Below are 19,816 nucleotides of genomic sequence, written 5' to 3'. Positions count from 1 at the left end.
AGGGGCCATTCTATCCCAAAGATCAGAACAAAGGAAATTCCATTCCTGTGCTTTCTACTCCCGAGCTCTTCTACCTGCCGAGAAGAACTATACTATCGGGGATAAAGAGCTATTGGCTATAAAAGTGGCTTTAGAAGAGTGGAGATATTTACTGGAAGGGGCTCGTCACCCCTTGACTATTTTTACTGACCACAAAAATCTTCTCTATTTACAGTCAGCTCAATGTATGAACCCCCGACAAGCAAGATGGTCACTTTTTTTTCTCTCGCTTTGATTTAATCATAACTTTCAAACCGGCTTCAAAAAATAAAAAAAGCTGATGCATTGTCTCGGGTGGTTGCTGCTTCCGCTGACGTTGAAGATTGTTTTGACCGTCCTATATTGGATCCTAATTCTGTGAGTCTGGCCACTTCTTCCACCAATGTTCTACCATTGAGGAAAACCCTTGTGCCACCACCTCTGCGTAAAAAGATTTTGTCATGGTATCACTCCTCTTGTTTCACTGGACATTCTGGAGAACGTAAAACACTAGAGATTCTCTCTCGGAGCTATTGGTGGCCCTCGATTAGGAAAGATGTCAAAGAACAAAGAATTTGTGGCAGCTTGTGACATTTGTTCCCAATTTAAAACCTCCCGTAGAACACCGGCGGGCCTACTCCAACCACTACCTATTCCTTCCAAACCATGGACCCATATAAGTATGGACTTTGTCACTGATCTTCCCCCCAGCAAGAAATGTAATACCATCTGGGTAGTGGTAGATAGATTCTCAAAGATGGCCCATTTCATTCCTTTGACAGGATTACCCTCTTCATCTACATTGGCTGAACATTTCATCAAGGAGATTTTTCGGATTCATGGATGTCATCTGAGATCGTTTCGGGCAGAGGAGTGCAGTTCGCTCCAGATTCTGGCGAGCCCTTTGCAAAACCTTGGGTATTCGACTGTCATTATCATCATCATACCATCCTCAGTCGAATGGGCAGACCGAGAGAGGCAACCAGGATTTAGAGACTTTCATAAGAATGTTTTCCTCAGCCAACCAGGACAATTGGGTAGACTTGCTTCCATGGGCTGAATTCGCCCACAATAATATGTATCACGAGTCATCTTCGAAAACACCTTTCTTTGTGGTATACGGTCACCATCCGTCTCTCCCAGAATTTCCTGCCCTCCCTCCCACCCAAGTTCCTGCTGTGGAGAATTTATGCCAGAGATTTAAAACTATCTGGTCTCAGGTTAAAACCTCCCTGAAGAAGGCATCTTCCAGATATAAATTTTTTGCTGACAAAAAGAGGCAAGCAATTCGACCACTCAAAATTGGAGACCGCGTATGGCTTTCTACCAGGAATATTCGCCTGAAGGTTCCTTCCATGAAGTTTACCCCACGTTATATCGGTCCATATAAAATCACTCAAGTGATTAATCCTGTGTGTTTCAAGTTGTTATTACCAAAGAACCTTCGGATCTCCAATGCCTTCCACGTTTCATTACTCAAGCCTCTCATCATCAACCGATTCTCGGTTCCTCCTTCAGTACCTCGCCCAGTTCAAGCTCATCAAGAGGAGGAGTTCGAGATTACCCATATACTGGATGCCAAAATCTCTCGTGGAATCCTTCGCTTCCTGGTGCATTGGAAGGGTTTTGGCCCTGAGGAGCGCTCTTGGATCCGCGCAGAAGATCTCAATGCTCCAGCTCTTCTAAAGAAATTTTATTCCAAATATCCGGGCAAACCCGGTTTCAAGTGTTCTGTGCCCACCTTTAAAAGGGGGGTACTGTCACTCACCGGACGGTTAGTGCCTCTGGTCTGGTACGTGGCTCTCTCTCATTCCTGCCGGCGCCTGTCCTAAGCCGCGGCCGTCCGCCATCTTGACTGGATTGCGCATGTGCAGGACTCTTGAACTTAAAACCTTGCTTTTAATCCTATTGGTGAATCAATCACCACTCACTATTTAAGGCACCTGTGTCCTTTGTATCGTTGCCTGTTCTTGGTTCTCATTCCCTTGAGACTCCTAGGTGTTTCCTGTGTTCTGCTCATGTGATCGGTTTTGCTGTGGACAAGTCCTCTCTGCTCATCCGTGGTAAACTTGCCCGCTACAGACTACCTCTACTCCGCTGCATGGCTACACATGGACAAGCCTTATCTGCTCTTCTGTGATAAATGTACCCGCTATAGACTGCTTGCCATTCCGCTGCATACCTGCACCTGGACAAGCCTGCTCTGCTCATCAGTGGTAACGTACCCGCCACAGACTATTTGCTATTCAGCTGCTTGCCTACATTTGGACAAGTCTCCCTTGCTCATCAGTGGTATACTTGCCGCTACAGACTACCCGCTATTCCGCCACCTACCTGCTCCCATCACCGCAGTGGTACAAATTGCTATCCGCAGACCACTGACGCTCCCGCTACCTACCTGCACCTGGACAAGTCTTCCCATCACCGCAGTGGTACAACTTGCTATCCGCAGACCACTGATGCTCCCGCTACCTACCTGCACCTGGACAAGTCTTCCCATCACTGCAGTGGTACAACTTGCTATCCGCAGACCACTGACGCTCCCGCTCCTACCTGCACCTGGACAACTCTTCCCATCACAGCAATGGTACAACTTGCTATCCGCAGACCACTGACTCTCCCGGCTACCCACCTGCACTGGCACGAGTCTTCACTGCACATCAGTTGTTATACCTACCTCCGCATTATAGTTGCAAGTCGCTTACTCTCCTGCTGCATAGCTGCAAGTCGCTGACTCTCCTGCCGCATAGCTGCAAGTCGCTGACACTCCATTGACATTCCTTATCCTAAGTTGTTGTACTGTTCTAACCATTCACCATACTGCCCAGAGGTTCGCTGTGATAAGCTCCGCCCCTCTGGTAAGCATAATCACACCTGGTGAATCCTGGGTAGAAACTCCTAGTGCCCGTGACATTGGCTTTGCTCAGCTGTGTCTCCCTCTGAATAGGACATTGTCATATATATAGATAGATCCAAAAACTGCTGTCTCAAATCCAATATGGGTTTTTAATCTTAATATGGCAAGGCACAACGATTGCCTCTCCAAGTTTATATAGTGTCTGCAGATGAGTATTATATTGCCATTTGTTGTGTGTGAACGCCCAGGCGTTGGAACATACCTAGGTGCCTTGGTATTGTGATTGAATGACAAGCACTCCAGTAGGGACAAATGAAAGGAAATACACCATTTTAGATATGGTATAGAAGGGATCCGTGACTTGAGTACCTATGCCCGCTTCATTGGACACTTCCAACACTGCTGGAGTGACCTATACAGGCGGAAAACAAAGTTCCTTGTAGACCTAAGGAAGGTCATTGCAAGGCGTAAATTTACAATTAATAATAAATACATATAATTACAGTTTTATCTGACCTATTTAGTTATATCCCAGTGTAAAAGAGAACTTAATAAACATCAATGGACAAATTACAAGGCATGCTATGTAATATTGATGTTTTAGTATTAATATGTTTTTTTAATAAACCTCATAGGTCAAGTCCATATGCAAGTGGTGTATAGGGGGTTGCATTTGCCCAATGGTGGAGTAATGCTCCATGTGTGGTATTAAATAATTAACATTGAAACCCAACAGTAGATCTAAGAGAGAGAGATAATAACGGCTAATATATAATGTTTTTTTCAAACAGAACGCTGCCTACAAGAGCCCCAAGTGAAGCCCCAGAAGGAAACATGGGACAAATTCTGTGAGCGACCAATGGTTATTGTTGAGGAGCCCCAGTTGGAGGAGGCAGCGAGCCCATCCCAGGCCCCTTAAGAGGAATATAAGTATCTTGATTTAATAATCTAGTAGTATATTAAAGTTTTTTTCAGCATAAAAATCATTTCTTTACTAAATCTGTATTTGCCTATGCCTAGACAATTATTACTATTCTACAGATGTCTGACTTAATGGGCCTAATAAGTGTTTGCCAGTAAGTAAAGCAGACTCCCCACGATATATCTGTATGTGACTCCAAAATACAGCCCTCTGGCTAGTACTGTGTTCACACTAAGATTAATCTTGTAGAGATTTATATGTAGCACCTCTGAACTCTGCACAGCTAGAAACGTGGGACCAATTTACACCCATAGATCAAAGATATGTTTGTAATATGTAATAATGTTGTTCTGTTAAAATGTAGTCTTTAAAAAAAAAAATATATATATTTTCAGATGTAGAAGAAACACTCTCCCTGCACATTATTAACAAATAGAAAAAAACAATTTGATTATGTGCAGGCATTCCAGCCCCCATACCTACAGGGCACCAGGCTCCTGAATAGCAACAGGGCATCAGCCCCCCCTTCCCCCTCCCTGCCCCTGGCGCAGGCTATATTATTATGCCACTAGGGCAAGGTGAGGATGGCCCAGCACGGCTGTTTGGCAGCCACCCGCTATTTAGGGCAGCCCCTCAGGCCTTACCTCACCGGGTTTGAGCAGAACTCAAAGCAGACCCCCCCTACAGAGCAAGTGAGTGGCAGAGGCCCTTCCCCCCCCCAACACTAGCATGCCTGCACATAATCAAAGGGGCTGGACCCTGGTCTAAACCAGCTATTATTAATCATTGGTGGTTCAGTGAACCAATTATTATGACCCCTCATTGGTGGTTCAGTGCCCCATATGCCCAGGTCGCTGGGCGCTGGCTGGGGGTTGGAGGGAAAAATTCTCCCTCTCCCCCTTCCGAATACTCCGGCAGCGGGCAGCGTAGCTGCCTACTCCGGAGCTCTGCGTCGCTGCGCATGCGCATTAGTACGCACACGGGGACCTGAAGTGGTCGCGCGCCGACCAAAAGTGGTCACACGCCGACCGGACGTCGAGGGGGGTGGGGCCGCGGCAGCACTCCCTACAGCAGGGAAGCTGTTGGGGGGATTTCTATGTCGCAGGGCCTCCGCTGGAGGGTCTGAGAAGCGGGAGGGGGGCTTGCTATCTTACGGGGACGTGGCATGTCTATTCCAACGGGTGGAGGGAAGATGGCAGGTTATCAAAAACGGGGGAATGCCTACCAAAAGGGGCCGCAAAGCAAGGGCACTACAAGGATATGGGCCACACTAGCCACCGCTGGAAAGCTAATCCCCGGTATATCACAGGACACAGCCACAGATGTTAATACCGTGAGTAAACACAGGCTACTATGGAGCGGGAGGGGGAGGTAAGGGGGGGTGCAATGGAGAAGCAGATACAGTTTTTTAATAACTTGGCTAACAGAGACAAACCATACAAAACCATCTAATTATTGCAGTAGCTAAATACACACAGTCAATGCCATAAAATACTGTATACTATTACATATAATGCACGAAAACCACAGGGAGAGAGGGGGGAGAGACCAGGAGAGAGACACAGGGGCTAGCAGGCCGAAAGCATGGAACGGAGGGAGATAAGGAAAACGGGGTAAAATAGAAGGAACTAAGGAGAGGAAAGAAATTAATAGCTGGTTGTATAGGACTACCAAGAGAAAAAAGCAGAGTAAAGACAAAAAGCAGTATATAACCGATACTGTGATGCTACTCAGCCTGTCCAGTGATGTTGTCCTGTTGTTCTCCAGCTGGATAAGAAGGACTGAATGTGCCTGTGCCCGGCGTATACTTCCCTGGATGACAACGCCCACTCCCCTCCCATTGGTTGGCTACTGGAGGGGAGTTACCTTCCCGGCTGCAGGTACCATTTGTAGTCCCTATCACCTGAGTTTAGGGACGTTCCGCTTAGGGCTGCACTTGTCATTATTAACAAATAGAAAAAAACATTTATATATAACGAGATGATTAGAAACAAATGTTTGTAATTTTGAAATTTTTGAAAATTGTTAAATTTGTTTATTTTCATGTAAAAAAGTGTTGTTTGAAAAAAACTTTGTGTCGGTTTTATTTTTTCTAAGCAAATGTGTATTAATAAGACATATTTATTAACAAGGTATGTTATAAATGGATTTTTGTTATTGAATAGTATAGGTTGATGAAGTAATACATTGAGAAAGTTAATGTGGTGTAATTGTCATGAAACATGATTGTTTAGGGGTAGTAAGGTTAATGAGGGTACTTAAGCAAAAGCACACATGCGTGTACTTCTGTGAATAAAAAGTAAAGACGGATCGATTGCTCCCAAATTAATAGAAGGGCAAATAAAAGCGCAATGACACATATGCACGGTTGTACGTTCCGAAACTTAATTATTGCTTTTTCAACTCCGGACATATTACCAAGGTGCGCTTGGTGTATGCGGGTCCAAGTTACATGAGCATTTTAAATGCACAAGTTGCATTCACATTGCGTTTGAAGAGGAATCAACTTCTAACCTTCAAGAGGGTCAGACACAGAGCTGTAACTAGGCATGTGCGGGCGGTGCCATCGCATAGGGCGCAAGCCCAAGGGGGCGCAGCAGCCGCCTGCTATCTGGCTCTGTACTTTCCCGCAGTGGAACGCATGTGCATTCCACTGACAGGAAGTTCGGCATTTGGAACGCAAACGAGGGAAAGTAACAGTGAAAGGCTCAAGAAAATCTCTTTGCGCAAGGTCATATCGAATCAGCTAATATGTTTGTGTTGTCTATTATTGTTTTTTCTACTTCCTTTCAACTTAAAATGTATTGTGTAAAATGTAGCCATATTTCTAGTTATTGAATATCTCTTTATTCCTTGAAAAATAAAAGGTCCAAAAAAATAAAATCTGACAGTCTCTCTCTCTCATCCCAGTATAAATCTGACAGTCTCTCTCTCTCTCCATGGCCCCAGTATAAATCTCACACTCTGACAGTCTCTCTCCCTCACACAGACAGTCTCTCTCTCTCTTTCTCCTCTATTACATTGGTTCCTTCAAGCCTCCTTGAAAAAAAAAACCAATCACCTCTCTGCGGCGTCGGCACCTGCTCCGCCCGCACTGAATGTCATTCGTGACGTCAGTGAGGAGCCGTGCAGACAGGAGTCGGCGACAAGAAGGGATAAAAAGATGTCACTCCCACTTAGATGGGGGGCGCCAGTGCCCTGTCTCGCCCAGGGCACTAAAATGTCTAGTTACGGCACTGGTCAGACATAACCTTTAATTTCAGTAATAAATTAAAACAATGCACTTAATCAATGAAAGAGACACCTAGGGGTAAAATAATCAAGCTGTGGGTTTGAAAAAGTGGAGATGTTGCCTATAGCAGCCAATCAGATTCTAGTTATCATTTATTTAGTACATTCTACAAAATGACAGCTAGAATCTGATTGGTTGGTATAGGAAACATTTCCACTTGTTCAAACCCACAGCTTGATAAATTTACCCTCTAATGTTTATATAAACCTTAAAAAATGGTTGAGGTACATTAGGTACAGCATTTCTGCAACCCTCTGCCTGCAAAAGGGTGTCTATAGTTGTATGAGTTGCGAAGATATTTTTAATTCTATAAAAAAAAATATCAAGTGTTATATATATTTAAAATATTTACAACAGTAGAGGTTACAGAAGTATTGCTGACTGCAAAGATAAACACATACTTTAAATCCATAACCTGCAAATATGGTTTGTTTAAGAAAGGATTGGAGCATTTCATAAACAATGCAACAGGTGTTTCATGTGTCAGTTACCTACAAGTAACAATGAGTACAACACCACATAGAATATAAGTAGTAAATAGTCAGTGCATGGCACAATATGGTGAGAATGACAAGAGCTTAAAGCATATTTATATATAAGACAGGTGGAGAATTATCTACTTACTACCTTTTAGTCTTTCACTTTTTTATTAGATTACGTTTTTATTTATTTTCTTGCATGTCCATGTGTAAGTAGGCTTGACACGTTCAGTGCAGGGCCATCATACCAACATTATAGGCCCCTGGGTAAAGCAGTGCACTGGGTCCCCTACCTACACAACCACAGAATGAAAGTGTGTGTATATATATATAGTGCAGCTCCCGCCCTGTACGGGAGAGAACGAGACACTTATGTCAGTGGTACCTTTAAACTACGTGGTCAGCTCATACTAACTCCTTACAGGACAGTGTCTGGTACCAGAGTATTGAGCGTCTGTGGGAGCAGTACTGAGCCGGGTCCAGTGACCGGAGGACGAGGGAGATGTGGATCCTTATAGCGGGTAACATATCGGTTAAATCCATGATGGCTGAAGATTGACTACATCCTCACGGTCTACAGGATATCCCTCCAGAGAAGCCATAACACTTTTTGTGTCTGGTACGCATATCTCTGCACTAGTGTGACCTGTTTATTTCTTGCACTTTGCTGAATGGGACTATCTTGACTGCTACGTGGCTCTGTGTCATTTCCTACCATTTTTGCTATTTCTATCCACTTCAGATACTGTGGATAGCCACATGGTGGAAAGTTTTGGCTTACTTTACTCTGGTGATTAGGTTCCTTTTTTAGATTCTCTTATTGGCTCCAATAATATACTGTACTACACTATTGTGCGCCTCCTCTTCCATCTTTTTTTAGATTTTTTTCCTGCTACACCGCTTGATTGGCAGCCGCCCGCACAGGGGAAGTGTGACATATGGAGGAACCAGTTCAAGTTATTGGACTTTACTAATATAATAGTACTGGTATAGTGTCATAGCGCCGTTTGTATCTATTTTTTGTATATATATATATATATATATATCTATCTTGTGGCAAAAGCCCGCTACTGCAGAAGCACACGCGAACAACTTCTTCCTTTTATGTAGTTTTATTGTCAGGATGGTAAATGTTTTGACACCGTACAGATTTCACAGCATTTCTTGGAGACGCTAAGCGCTAGCTAGACATAGCTCAGCTATCTCAAGACCAGCCAGTATCCCCAGCGTTGATCTCCCTGAACAAATGGCACAAACAAGCTTTTATACCTGATACTCCTCCCCCAGCCTTAGCTTGATGGACAGGTGACACACCCACCTTCTCTTTAAAAGAAAACACCCATCAGTGGCTCTGTTTGCCCAGAGACACCCTGTATGTTTGCTGAGTGGAAATCATGTAAGTTAACAAACTTTAAACTACACATATGTTTTTACCTGGTTTAATCTCAACCTAGGTGCATAACTGTGGCAATGTTTTATTCTGTTTGTATACTTTCTCTGCCTCTTGTCAGAAAAATGCCTCCCTTTGTTACACAATATATATATGTATGTATATATATACCGTATTTCTCGCTCCATAAGACGCACTTTTTCCCCTAAAAAAAGTGGGGGAAAAAGTGTGTGCGTCTTATGGTGCGAATACTGCATGCCAGAAAGGATGGAAGAAAATAAAACGTACATGTCCAGCGTGGAGAAGCGGGTCCCGGCCAGGCTGCAGATCCTCCTGATCGTCCGTCCCCCTGCCTATCTGTCAGAACCTAGCTATCACATGGGACGTCCCATGTGATAGCTAGGTCCTCACAGATAGGCAGGGGGACGGAAAACACCCATCAGTGGCTCTGTTTGCCCAGACACACCCTGTCTGTTTGCTGAGAGGAAATCATGTAAGTTAACAAACTTTAAACTACACATATGTTTTTACCTGGTTTAATCTCAACCTAGGTGCATAACGGTGCCAATGTTTTATTCTGTTTGTATACTTTCTCTGCCTCTTGTCAGAAAAATGCCTCCCTTTGTTACACATCCCTCCCCCTAGCGTCTCCAAGTAGGGGGACGCGGACTTCGCGAGGAGAGCATATTTTCGTGACAATGCATCTGCATTCTTGTGCAGAATCCCAGGTCTATGTTCTCCTGAGAACTTGAAAGGTTGCAGTGCCAAGAACCAACGGGTTACCTTGGCATTTACCTCCCGGTTGTTCTGCATCCATCTTAATGGTGCATGGTCTGTTATTAAGGGGAACTCTCTGCCTAGGAGATAATAGCGCAGAGCTTCTGTAGCCCATTTTATGGCGAGACATTCTTTCTCCACAGTGGCATATTTTTGTTCCCTTGGAAGCAACTTCCGACTTAGGTACAGGACAGGGTTTTCTACTCCATTTTTCTCCTGTGACATGACTGCACCTAAGCCAACACCAGAAGCATCAGTTTGGAGCAAGAACCTCCGGGTAAAATCTGGTGCTTGTAGAACTGGAGAGGAACAAAGAGCTAACCGAAGATCAGACCAGGCGGTTTCTGCAGAATCAGACCAGGTTAATCTATCTGGACAACTTTTTTTAACATGTCCGTAAGTGGAGCAGCTCTAGTGGCGAAGTGGCTTACAAACCACCTGTAGTAACCTACTAAGCCTAAAAAGGTTCTTAACTGCAACTTTTTTTCTGGTCTTGCCCAATTTTTGACTGCCTCCACTTTGTCTAGCTGGGGTTTTACATGCCCTCGACCAACAATGTACCCCAAATATTTGGCTTCTCTCATGTCTATGGCACATTTCTCTAGGTTAGCTGTTAATCCTGCTGACCTTAATGAAGCTAAGACCGCCTCAACTTTGGCTAAATGTGATCCCCAGTCTGGGGTATAAATCACTATATCGTCCAGGTAAGCGGCTGCATAAGCTGTGTGAGGTCGTAGCAATTTATTCATGGCCCTTTGGAAGGTGGCAGGTGCCCCATGCAACCCAAAGGGTAGGACTTTATATTGATAGAGACCATCAGGGGTGGAAAATGTAGTCTTTGGCTTGGTCGTGGAAGTCAGGGGAACTTGCCAATAACCCTTTGTTAGATCAAGGGTTGTTAAATAATTGCTACCAGCAAGATTTTCCACTAGTTCATCCACACGTGGCATCGGATAGGCATCAAACTGCGACATACTGTTTAGGCGCCTAAAGTCATTGCAGAACCTAATTGTCCCATTGGGTTTCGGGACAAGCACAATGGGACTATTCCATTCACTGGTGGACTCTTCAATCACATCTAACTGGAGCATCTTCTCGACCTCCTTTCTCACGTCCACCCATCTGGCTTCTGGAATACGATACGGCTTCTGCTTTACAATGGAAACAGTGATCATAATATGGTCTCATTTGAAATTAGTTTCCAGAAACAACAGTATAAGGGATCAACTAGGACTTTAAACTTTAAAAAGGCAAATTTTAATATGCTAAAGGAGTCTATAAAGAGCATAGACTGGGACAAAGCCTTTGAAGGAAAAAATACGGAAGAAATGAGTTCATTCCTATGGGAAATAAATGTAAAAGAATTAAGTCTAAACCAATGTGGCTAAATAAAAAGGTAAGGGAAGAAATGCAAAGGAAGAAGCGAGCATTTAAATTGTTTAAGTCTGAAGGGTCAGAGGAGTCCTTCCATAGGTACAAGGAATGTAATAAAACATGCAAAAGGAAATTAGATTGGCTAAATTAGAAAATGAAAGGCACGTTGCAAAAGAAAGTAAGACAAACCCCCAAAAAAATTTAAGAATATAAATGGCAAAAGGATTAAAAAAGATAATATAGGACCCCTAAGAAGTGAGATGGGTGAATTGATAAATGATACTAAGGAAAAAGCAGAGGTATTAAACACGTTCTTTTCTTCAGTATTTACCAGAGAGGAACAAATGGCAGGAGTAATACATAAAAATGGAAATTAAACCATGCCATTAATTAATGCTTGGTTGTCAGAGGAAGAAGTCCAAAGGCGACTGAAGAATATTAAGATAAATAAAGCTCCAGGTCCAGATGGCATACACCCAAGGGTCCTTATGGAGTTAAACTCGGAAATAGCTAGACCGCTATTCTTAATTTTCAGAGATTCAATCTCATCAGGCTCAGTACCAAGGGATTGGCGAATAGCAGATGTGTTGCCGTTGTATAAAAAGGGGACGAGATCACAACCAGAGAATTATAGACCTGTAAGCCTGACATCAATAGTGGGGAAACTACTGGAAGGAATTTTAAGGGACAGTATTCAGGATTACTTGGTACGCAATAAAATTATTAGTGGGAATAAACATGGATTTGTGAGGGATAGGTCATGTCAAACTAATCTAATTAGTTTCTACGAGGAAGTTAGTGGGAACTTAGACCAGGGCAGGACAGTAGATGTGGTCTACTTAGATTTTGCAAAGGCCTTTGATACAGTGCCACACAAGAGGTTGGTTTACAAAATAAGGGAACTGGGTCTAGGAATCAAAATTTGTACTTGGATCGAAAACTGGTTAGTTTTGGAAAACTAATTAAAACTGGGAACAGAGAGTTGTGATAAATGGAACATTTTCTAATTGGTCAAAGGTCTTAAGTGGAGTACCTCAAGGTTCCGTGCTGGGACCACTCCTTTTTAATATATTTATTAATGACCTTGGTGATGGTTTAGAGAGTAAAGTTTCTATTTTTGCAGATGACACAAAACTCTGTAAGATAATAAAATCAGAGCAAGATGTAGCTTCTCTACAGAGAGACTTAAAAAAGTGGAGGATTGGGCGGCCAAATGGAATATGAGGTTTAACACAGATAAATGTAAGGTTATGCATTCAGGAATCAAAAACAAGAACGCAATCTATAAATTAAATGGAATTAATTTAGGAGAATCTATAATGGAAAAGGATTTGGGAGTGCTCGTAGACAGTAGACTTATTAATAGTGCTTAATGTCAAGCAACAGCTGCAGGTCGCTGATGATGCCGGTCACATAGAGACCATGGAGATAAATGTATCAAGCTGAGAGTTTTCCGGTGGGTTTGAAAAGTGGAGATGTTGCCTATAGCAACCAATCAGATTCTAGCTGTCATTTTGTAGAATGTGCTAAATAAATGATAGCTAGAATCTGATTAGTTTTTCAAACCCGACAGAAAACTCTCAGCTTGATACATTTCAAAAACAAGAATGCAATCTATAAATTAAATGGAATTAATTTAGGAGAATCTGTAATGGAAAAGGATTTGGGAGTGCTCGTAGACAGTAGACTTCGCAATAGTGCTCAATGTCAAGCAGCAGCTGCAAGGGCAAACAAAGTATTGGCATGCATAAAAAGGGGCATAGATGTAAGGAAAGACAGTGTAATTTTGCCACTTTATTAATCGTTGGTAAGACCTCATCTTGAATATGCAGTACAGTTCTGGGCACCACTCTATAAAAAAGATAATTTGGAACTAGAAAGGGTTCAGAGAAGGGCGACAAAATTGATAAAGGGTATGGAGTCATTAAGTTATGAGGAAAGGTTAGCCAGTTTAGGCATGTTTACTTTAGAAAAGAGGCGTCTAAGGGGAGATATGATTACTACGTACAAATACATTAGGGGTCAATACGGAGAGCTTTCATGGGAACTTTTTACCCCAAGCACCATACACAGGACACGTGGTCATCCCCTAAGGTTAGAGGAGAGGAAATTTCACAACCAGCAAAGGAAGGGGTTCTTTACAGTAAGGGCAGTCAAGATATGGAATTCATTGCCAGGGAAGTTTGTGATGGCAGATTCAATAGATATGGGTTAGACAAATTTTTAGCGGAAAGGTGTATCCAGGGATACGACCGTTAATTTAAAATAAAGGATAGTAGTGGAGGGTAAAAATTGGATTGCAATATTGAGTCTGGGGGGATTTTCAAAATTGAAACAGATTGGCGGTTGCTTACTCTGGATTAATTTCAAATATAAGTGTAAGATCGCAGGAGATCCAAAATAGGTTGAACTTGATGGACTGGTGTCTTTTTTTCAACCTCATCAACTATGTTACTATGTTACTATGTTACTCCTGGCGCAGTGACAATGTCGTGTTCGATTAAGGTAGTGCGCCCAGGAATGGAAGAGAAGACATCCCTGTTCCGGCGAATCATTTCTTCAGTCTGTTGTCTCTGCTGAATGGACAAAGCTGGCTCTATGGGCACTTCAGACTTTTCAATGGCAGTACTCACTACCTGAGGAGAGGTTTCCTCATCATGCCAAGGTTTAAGGAGGTTAACATGGTTAACTGGTGGACTCTGTAATTGACAGGACCGACAGCCTCTAGAACTTCATATGGACCCTGCCAATGGGCGAAAAGTTTGCTTTCCTGGGTGGGAACCAGGACTAGGACCTTGTCCCCAGGCTTGAAAGATCGAACAACAGCACTTTTATCATAACTTTTTCTCTGTCGTTCCTGAGCCTCATTTACATGTTGCTGCACAATGGGCCCTATCTTTCCTAGCCTCTCATACATTTGTGACACAAATTGTACCAGATTTGGCTCCCTGGGACCTTGCTGCTCCCACCCTTCTTTTAACATATCCAAGATACCCCTGGGCTGTCTCCCAAACAATAACTCAAAGGGACTAAACCCTGTTGAAGCTTGAGGTACCTCACGGATGGCAAACATCAAATAGGGAATAAGAGTGTCCCAATCTTTTTTTTTTCTTGAACCACTGCTTTCCTGAGCATGTGCTTTAATGTGCGGTTAAAGCGTTCCACCAAGCCATCTGTTTGTGGATGGTATACAGAGGTGTGAAGCGCCGTAACCCCTAGCAACTGACACATGTCCTTCATCAGTTTAGACATGAATGGAGTACCCTGATCTGTGAGAATTTCTTTGGGTATTCCCAAGCGTGTAAACATCAATACAAGTTCCTTAGCTATGGTGCTGGACTTTATGTTTCGTAGGGGAATTGCCTCTGGATACCTCGTTGCATAGTCAAGCACCACTAGTATATATTGGTGCCCACGTTCAGATTTTTCCAGTGGCCCCACAAGGTCCATAGCTATCCGTTCAAAGGGAACTTGTACTATTGGAATTGAAATGAGAGGTGCCCTGTACATGGGTTTGGGACCGGTTCTCTGACAAATGGGACAGGACCGGCAATACTTTTTCACTGCCATGTGTACATCGGGCCAGTTAAACCTAAGCAGAACTCGTTCCCGTATTTTATCCTCCCCTAGGTGTCCCCCACAGACGTGTGTGTGCTGCTTTTAACACTAGGGTTACATGGACCTGAGGAACCATTAATTGTTCTACTTTATCCCCCTGTACAGTAGCAACTTTATACAGAAAATTATTTTTAACAATAAAATATGGTATACCTTCTGCAGGCTGGGCGGCTTTTGCTACCCCATTTACCTCAGTCACACTTTTGAAGGCATGTTCCAAAGTGGCATCATTAAGTTGGTCTCGAGCAAAGTCCTGCAAAGGAAACAAAATTGGTATTGCGGACCAGTCCGTTTCCTCACTGACAGGCGGGGTGGGCTCATCTGCGACATCACCGACCAATGCTAGTTTGGACTGTCCATGTTTCCTCGCAGGTGGATGCTTTTGTGGAACTCCTGCTGTGACTCCCAGGATCGATGCCCAGATGTTGTGGATTCTTAGGCGGTTCCTTTAAGACCGGGCTTCCGACCGTTGCATCAATTGCCGACATGTCCGGCCGGAGGACATCATTAAACAGTGGGAAGTCTCGCCCCAAAATGAGTGGATATGGGAGTTTAGGTGCTATGGCAGCTATCACCATAACAGTTTTGTCTTTGATAGCTCGGTCCCATGTGATAGCTAGGTCCTCACAGATAGGCAGGGGGACGGACGATCAGGAGGATCTGCAGCCTGGCCGGGACCCGCTTCTCCACGCTGGACATGTAAGTTTTATTTTCTTTCTTCCTTCAGGAGGATCCGCAGTGCTGAAGTCACCGGAGGGAATAAGATAAGGCTATAGTGTTTGTGTGTGTGTGCTTTAGGCTATACTCTGTGTGTGCTGGAGGCTATACTGTGTGTGTGCTGGAGGCTATACTGTGTGTGTGCTGGAGGCTATACTGTGTGTGTGCCAGTGTGCTAACATAGCATGTGTGTCTAAGAGTGGGGATCAGCGTGTTAATATAGTGTGTGTGTGTGTGTGTGTGTTGGTGAGTGTGAGTGAAGGGGCCAGTGTATTTTGTGCGAGTGAAGGGGCCAGTGAATGTTTTCCTTCTCTAAAACTAGGTGCGTCTTATAGTCAGGTGCGTCTTATGGAGCGAAAAATACGGTGTGTGTGTATATATATATATATATATATATATATATATATATATATATATATATAAAATCACTTTTTTTTATTGTACTTGCTCTGCGACCCTTGAAATACAGCAAATACAAAATCAAATCCACCTTTCAGTCACCTTGATCTCCGATTGCATCCCCTTTTTCTCTTCATTTTTCTTATTTTCTGCTTCTTTGATTTTCGCTTGCTTCTGCGTTGCTTCTCGCGTTGTGGCTCCTCCGACCCACACTCCTGAATGAAAATGTCGGATGCGATGACATCACACCCAACATTCAGTGCGAGCACAGCATGGAGGAGAAGAACAGGGAGGGAGCCGGATCACCACCCAACCTGACCGTATGACAGCAAAAGCAAAGTTTTTTTTTTTTTTTTTTTGCAGGATTATTTATTCTAATTAAGGAAGAGCCCTGCCTATGGGACCCCCTTGACTGTGAGGACCCCGGGCACTTGCCCATCGTGCCCAGTGGAAAAGACGGCCCTGGTTCAGTGATAGAAGCTTTACCCCCACCCCACTCCCAGGGAGAGGTACAAGTAACTGGGAACAGCCAGAATATAACTGATATCTCAGCTCCTCCCTTAAGCTGGCTTCTGTAGTTAAATTGTCGTGTTGTGCAGGGGATTATTTCAAAGTATCTGCTAGAAACAAGCCTGCACTAGTGCCATGGCTTCTTCTCCTTAGCTGTCAACACATTCTGCAATATGTGATGGTCTTTGTTGCAAAAGGTACATGACTGGGTGTAAAAATGGATGCTTAACATTCTGGGTGTTTATTATAAACCAGGAAATTTCAGTTTATTCCTCAAGCATTAGAATGCTTCCAGGCAAGGAACAAATTATCAGGCCATTGTATGCATAGAAGTGTTATACCATGCTAGCCACTGATAAAAGCAGAAACAAGTTGAGGTGGTACACTTTATTGGATAACCTAACCTAAGCTTTTAAAACTACTTGGGTCTGTGATGCATGATACAGTATAGTATCTGAAATACAACATATATATATATATATATATATATATATATATATATATATACATATATATATATATATATATATATATATATATATATATATATATACATACACAAAGCAATGAACACATTTGTCATTTGAACTGTTGTACATATATGGGTTGACAGATATTGACAGGCAGATCTGTCAAGGAATTGACACATGAGCTGAAGATGCAACTCCTTTCTCAGTTCATATATTGAGGTAGTGGGAAAAAATGGAAACACCAATATAAAATCACTTAATAGGTCATTGGGCCACCACATGTGGCCTATATGCGTCATGATATTATTATATGCAGGAGAAAAGCAGCACCATTATTCCACAAGAAAATCACTCAACTGATAACTGATTGATGGTGGTGGACCTCAGGCATCATTCCAGAATATCCCATACATGCTCAATTGGGTTCAGATCTGGGAAAAATCATGCCATGTTGATAGCCTTAGCGTCATGCTCAGCAAACCATTGGGGGCGACAACACATGCTCTTCTGAGGCATTGTCAGTGTGAAATATGCACACCCAAAAGAGAAAACAGATGCTGCAACATGGGTTGAAGCTGATCAGTACCATTAGGAATTGATTAGCATTGACCTGGCTTTCTAAGGGAATGACTGAACCCCAACCATTCCAGGAAAATGAACCCTACAGTGTTACGCGACCTACCAGAACCCTTCACTGTTATAAATAAGCAATAAAGGCTGTAGAGTTGTTTAGGCTGGTGCCACATTTGTCAAGAAGATATTGAACAATATTCATCGGACAATATCGCTTTCACCACTCGTTAGTGCATTGGTTGTGTTCTGGCAATGCACGTCTGCAAGTTCAGTAGTGCATAGGTGTGTGCAACGGTCCAATCACTAGAATTTTATTTTATTAAATTGTCTGCTAATGTAACAGGTTGAAATTTGCAGTCAGCCTATCTTCAGTTGCTTGCCTGATGTTCCTTGCACTTCCATCCAGTGTTGCCTATTGCTTATGACATTTTTCCCCTCAGGGTTCTATGTTGACATCAGTGCTAATTAAACACTAGCAAGTTGAGCTATCTTGATAACTGAAGTTCTTGTCAAATACACGCCAACAATCATTCCTTTTTTTAAGTCACTGAGGTCATGTGGCCATGCTAGTCACAATTATAGGTAACCAGCACAGTCTGAGATTTTTATACATGAGTATGACAAAATAAGAAATCGTTAGCATGCTCATTTACTCTAAAAGAGTGAGCGTCAGCTGTTAATTAGGATTTTGATAAATTGGATTAAATAGGATACTGCTAAATTATAAATGCAAAAAGATATAGAAAGATATGTAACATCACTAATTATCCTGCTCCCAGTGAGTGATTAATCAATAATGATAAGTACTGTAATATTATACTTATTGATTTATCACTCACCAAGAGCAGGGCAATTAGATTTTTTGTACATGATTTTGACCATGTTGCAATATTATTTGCCTCAATATCATATGACCATACCCGTGTGGCCACTTTTGCTTTTAGTATGCTTGGTGTTTCACATTTAGCTAAATGTTTCCAATTTTTATTTGTCCTTTGTGTTTAGACAGGAGTACCATTCTATGCACCTAGAACGTATAGATATAATTATTGGTGGGATCATCTTCATTCTTACATAATCTTTTGCTAGGAAATGTTGCAACAAACATTTTTTAAATACTTCCAGAAAGGATTTGAATGACATGTAAAAAGTACCGCTATTTTAATAATACAGATTTAGTTTTATGTTTTAGCAAAGCACCAGATGTTTATGTAACTACATTCGTATAGACAAATTGTGGATTATATAATGTAGAGGGGTTGTAGAGCAGAATGTTTAATTGTGTATTCTGTCTCAATTATATGAGTTCAAGATTGTGGTAATGAAAAGTTTCCAATGATAGTAGTAGGGTTTTAAGGTAAGGTGGAAAAAAGTGGCGGGACTACTATTACCACAAGGGGTGCAGCTGCTACAAGGTCCCCAGAAAGACCGGTGCATGTGCAGTGAAGCTCCAAATGGGCCAGACCCCCACATATTCAAAAGAGGCCTTGTGATGGTTTAGGGGGCATTGTAGGACCCTCCCCCAAATTTCCCTGATGGATAATCAGGCCAAACTTCAAGCCTTATACCAATAAATTTTCAAAAAGCCTTCTGGACTAGGGAAAAATGCAATTATCCTTCATATGTTTTCCAATCTCCCCATAGTTTCCCATAACACTTGCCTTATTTGTTGTGTTTAGGGCATATAGCACATCTCTGTGTAGTTTAGTTGTCATGTTTGATATTCTTTTGTATCTGTATTACACCGCTGTATATTAGCTCTTTGTTATATTAGCTATAGAAACCTAAGGCTACTAACAAACGTAATTTAACTGACTAACATACACAATGTTTTAAAATACCTTCATGTAATCAATTACAAGGTTGTGCATAAGAAGAAAACAGGTCTAATGAGTCAAACAATTTAGCAATGCAGAGTGGAATAAAATACAGCAAAATTCATATAGTTCTGATTCTGAATCATTTTCCATACATAACCCCCAAAACGTTTTACATTGTATTAGCCTTGAGTTGTAAATTGAGAACCAATAACATTTATCTTGAAATACTTTTTTTTTTATTTATATGTATTATTTTTCATATAACTTCAGTATGTTTGTTTGTAGCCAATATGGCTGCACCATGAACATCTCAATTTTCTTTTTTTCTTTTTGAGGATTGCTTTTTAAAGGTACAAGCACAAATTTCCAAGAATAGCATCTATAGTAAATAAAACCTTTGTCCTACTGAAGCTCTGCCACCAACAGGGAATTACAAAGGTGACCGAAACATATTACACAACTCGAAAGCAAACAGTGTATAAGATTCCAGAGGAACAAAATCAAGAGGCTTTTGTTGCAAGGTGTGGTTAGCTATTTGGGTGAAGTTATATATGTTGGCAGTTGTTATGTGGACTTTGTATATTTACTTGGAGTAAAAAC

The 19,816-nt window shown here is 42.2% G+C and overlaps 1 protein-coding gene across 1 annotated transcript in view; it reads left to right on the top strand.

Annotated features, from left to right (window-relative positions):
• The window catches only part of FAM120B (family with sequence similarity 120 member B), a 278,632-nt gene that overhangs the window by 187,479 nt on the left and 71,337 nt on the right, over positions 1-19,816 (top strand). The gene's annotated exons all lie outside the window — the stretch shown is intronic.

The sequence above is a fragment of the Mixophyes fleayi genome, chromosome 3 (genome assembly GCF_038048845.1).
Source record: "Mixophyes fleayi isolate aMixFle1 chromosome 3, aMixFle1.hap1, whole genome shotgun sequence".
NCBI lineage: Eukaryota > Metazoa > Chordata > Amphibia > Anura > Limnodynastidae > Mixophyes > Mixophyes fleayi.
The sequence above is the reverse complement of the archived record's forward strand: the minus strand, read 5'-3'. Positions and strand labels throughout refer to the sequence as shown.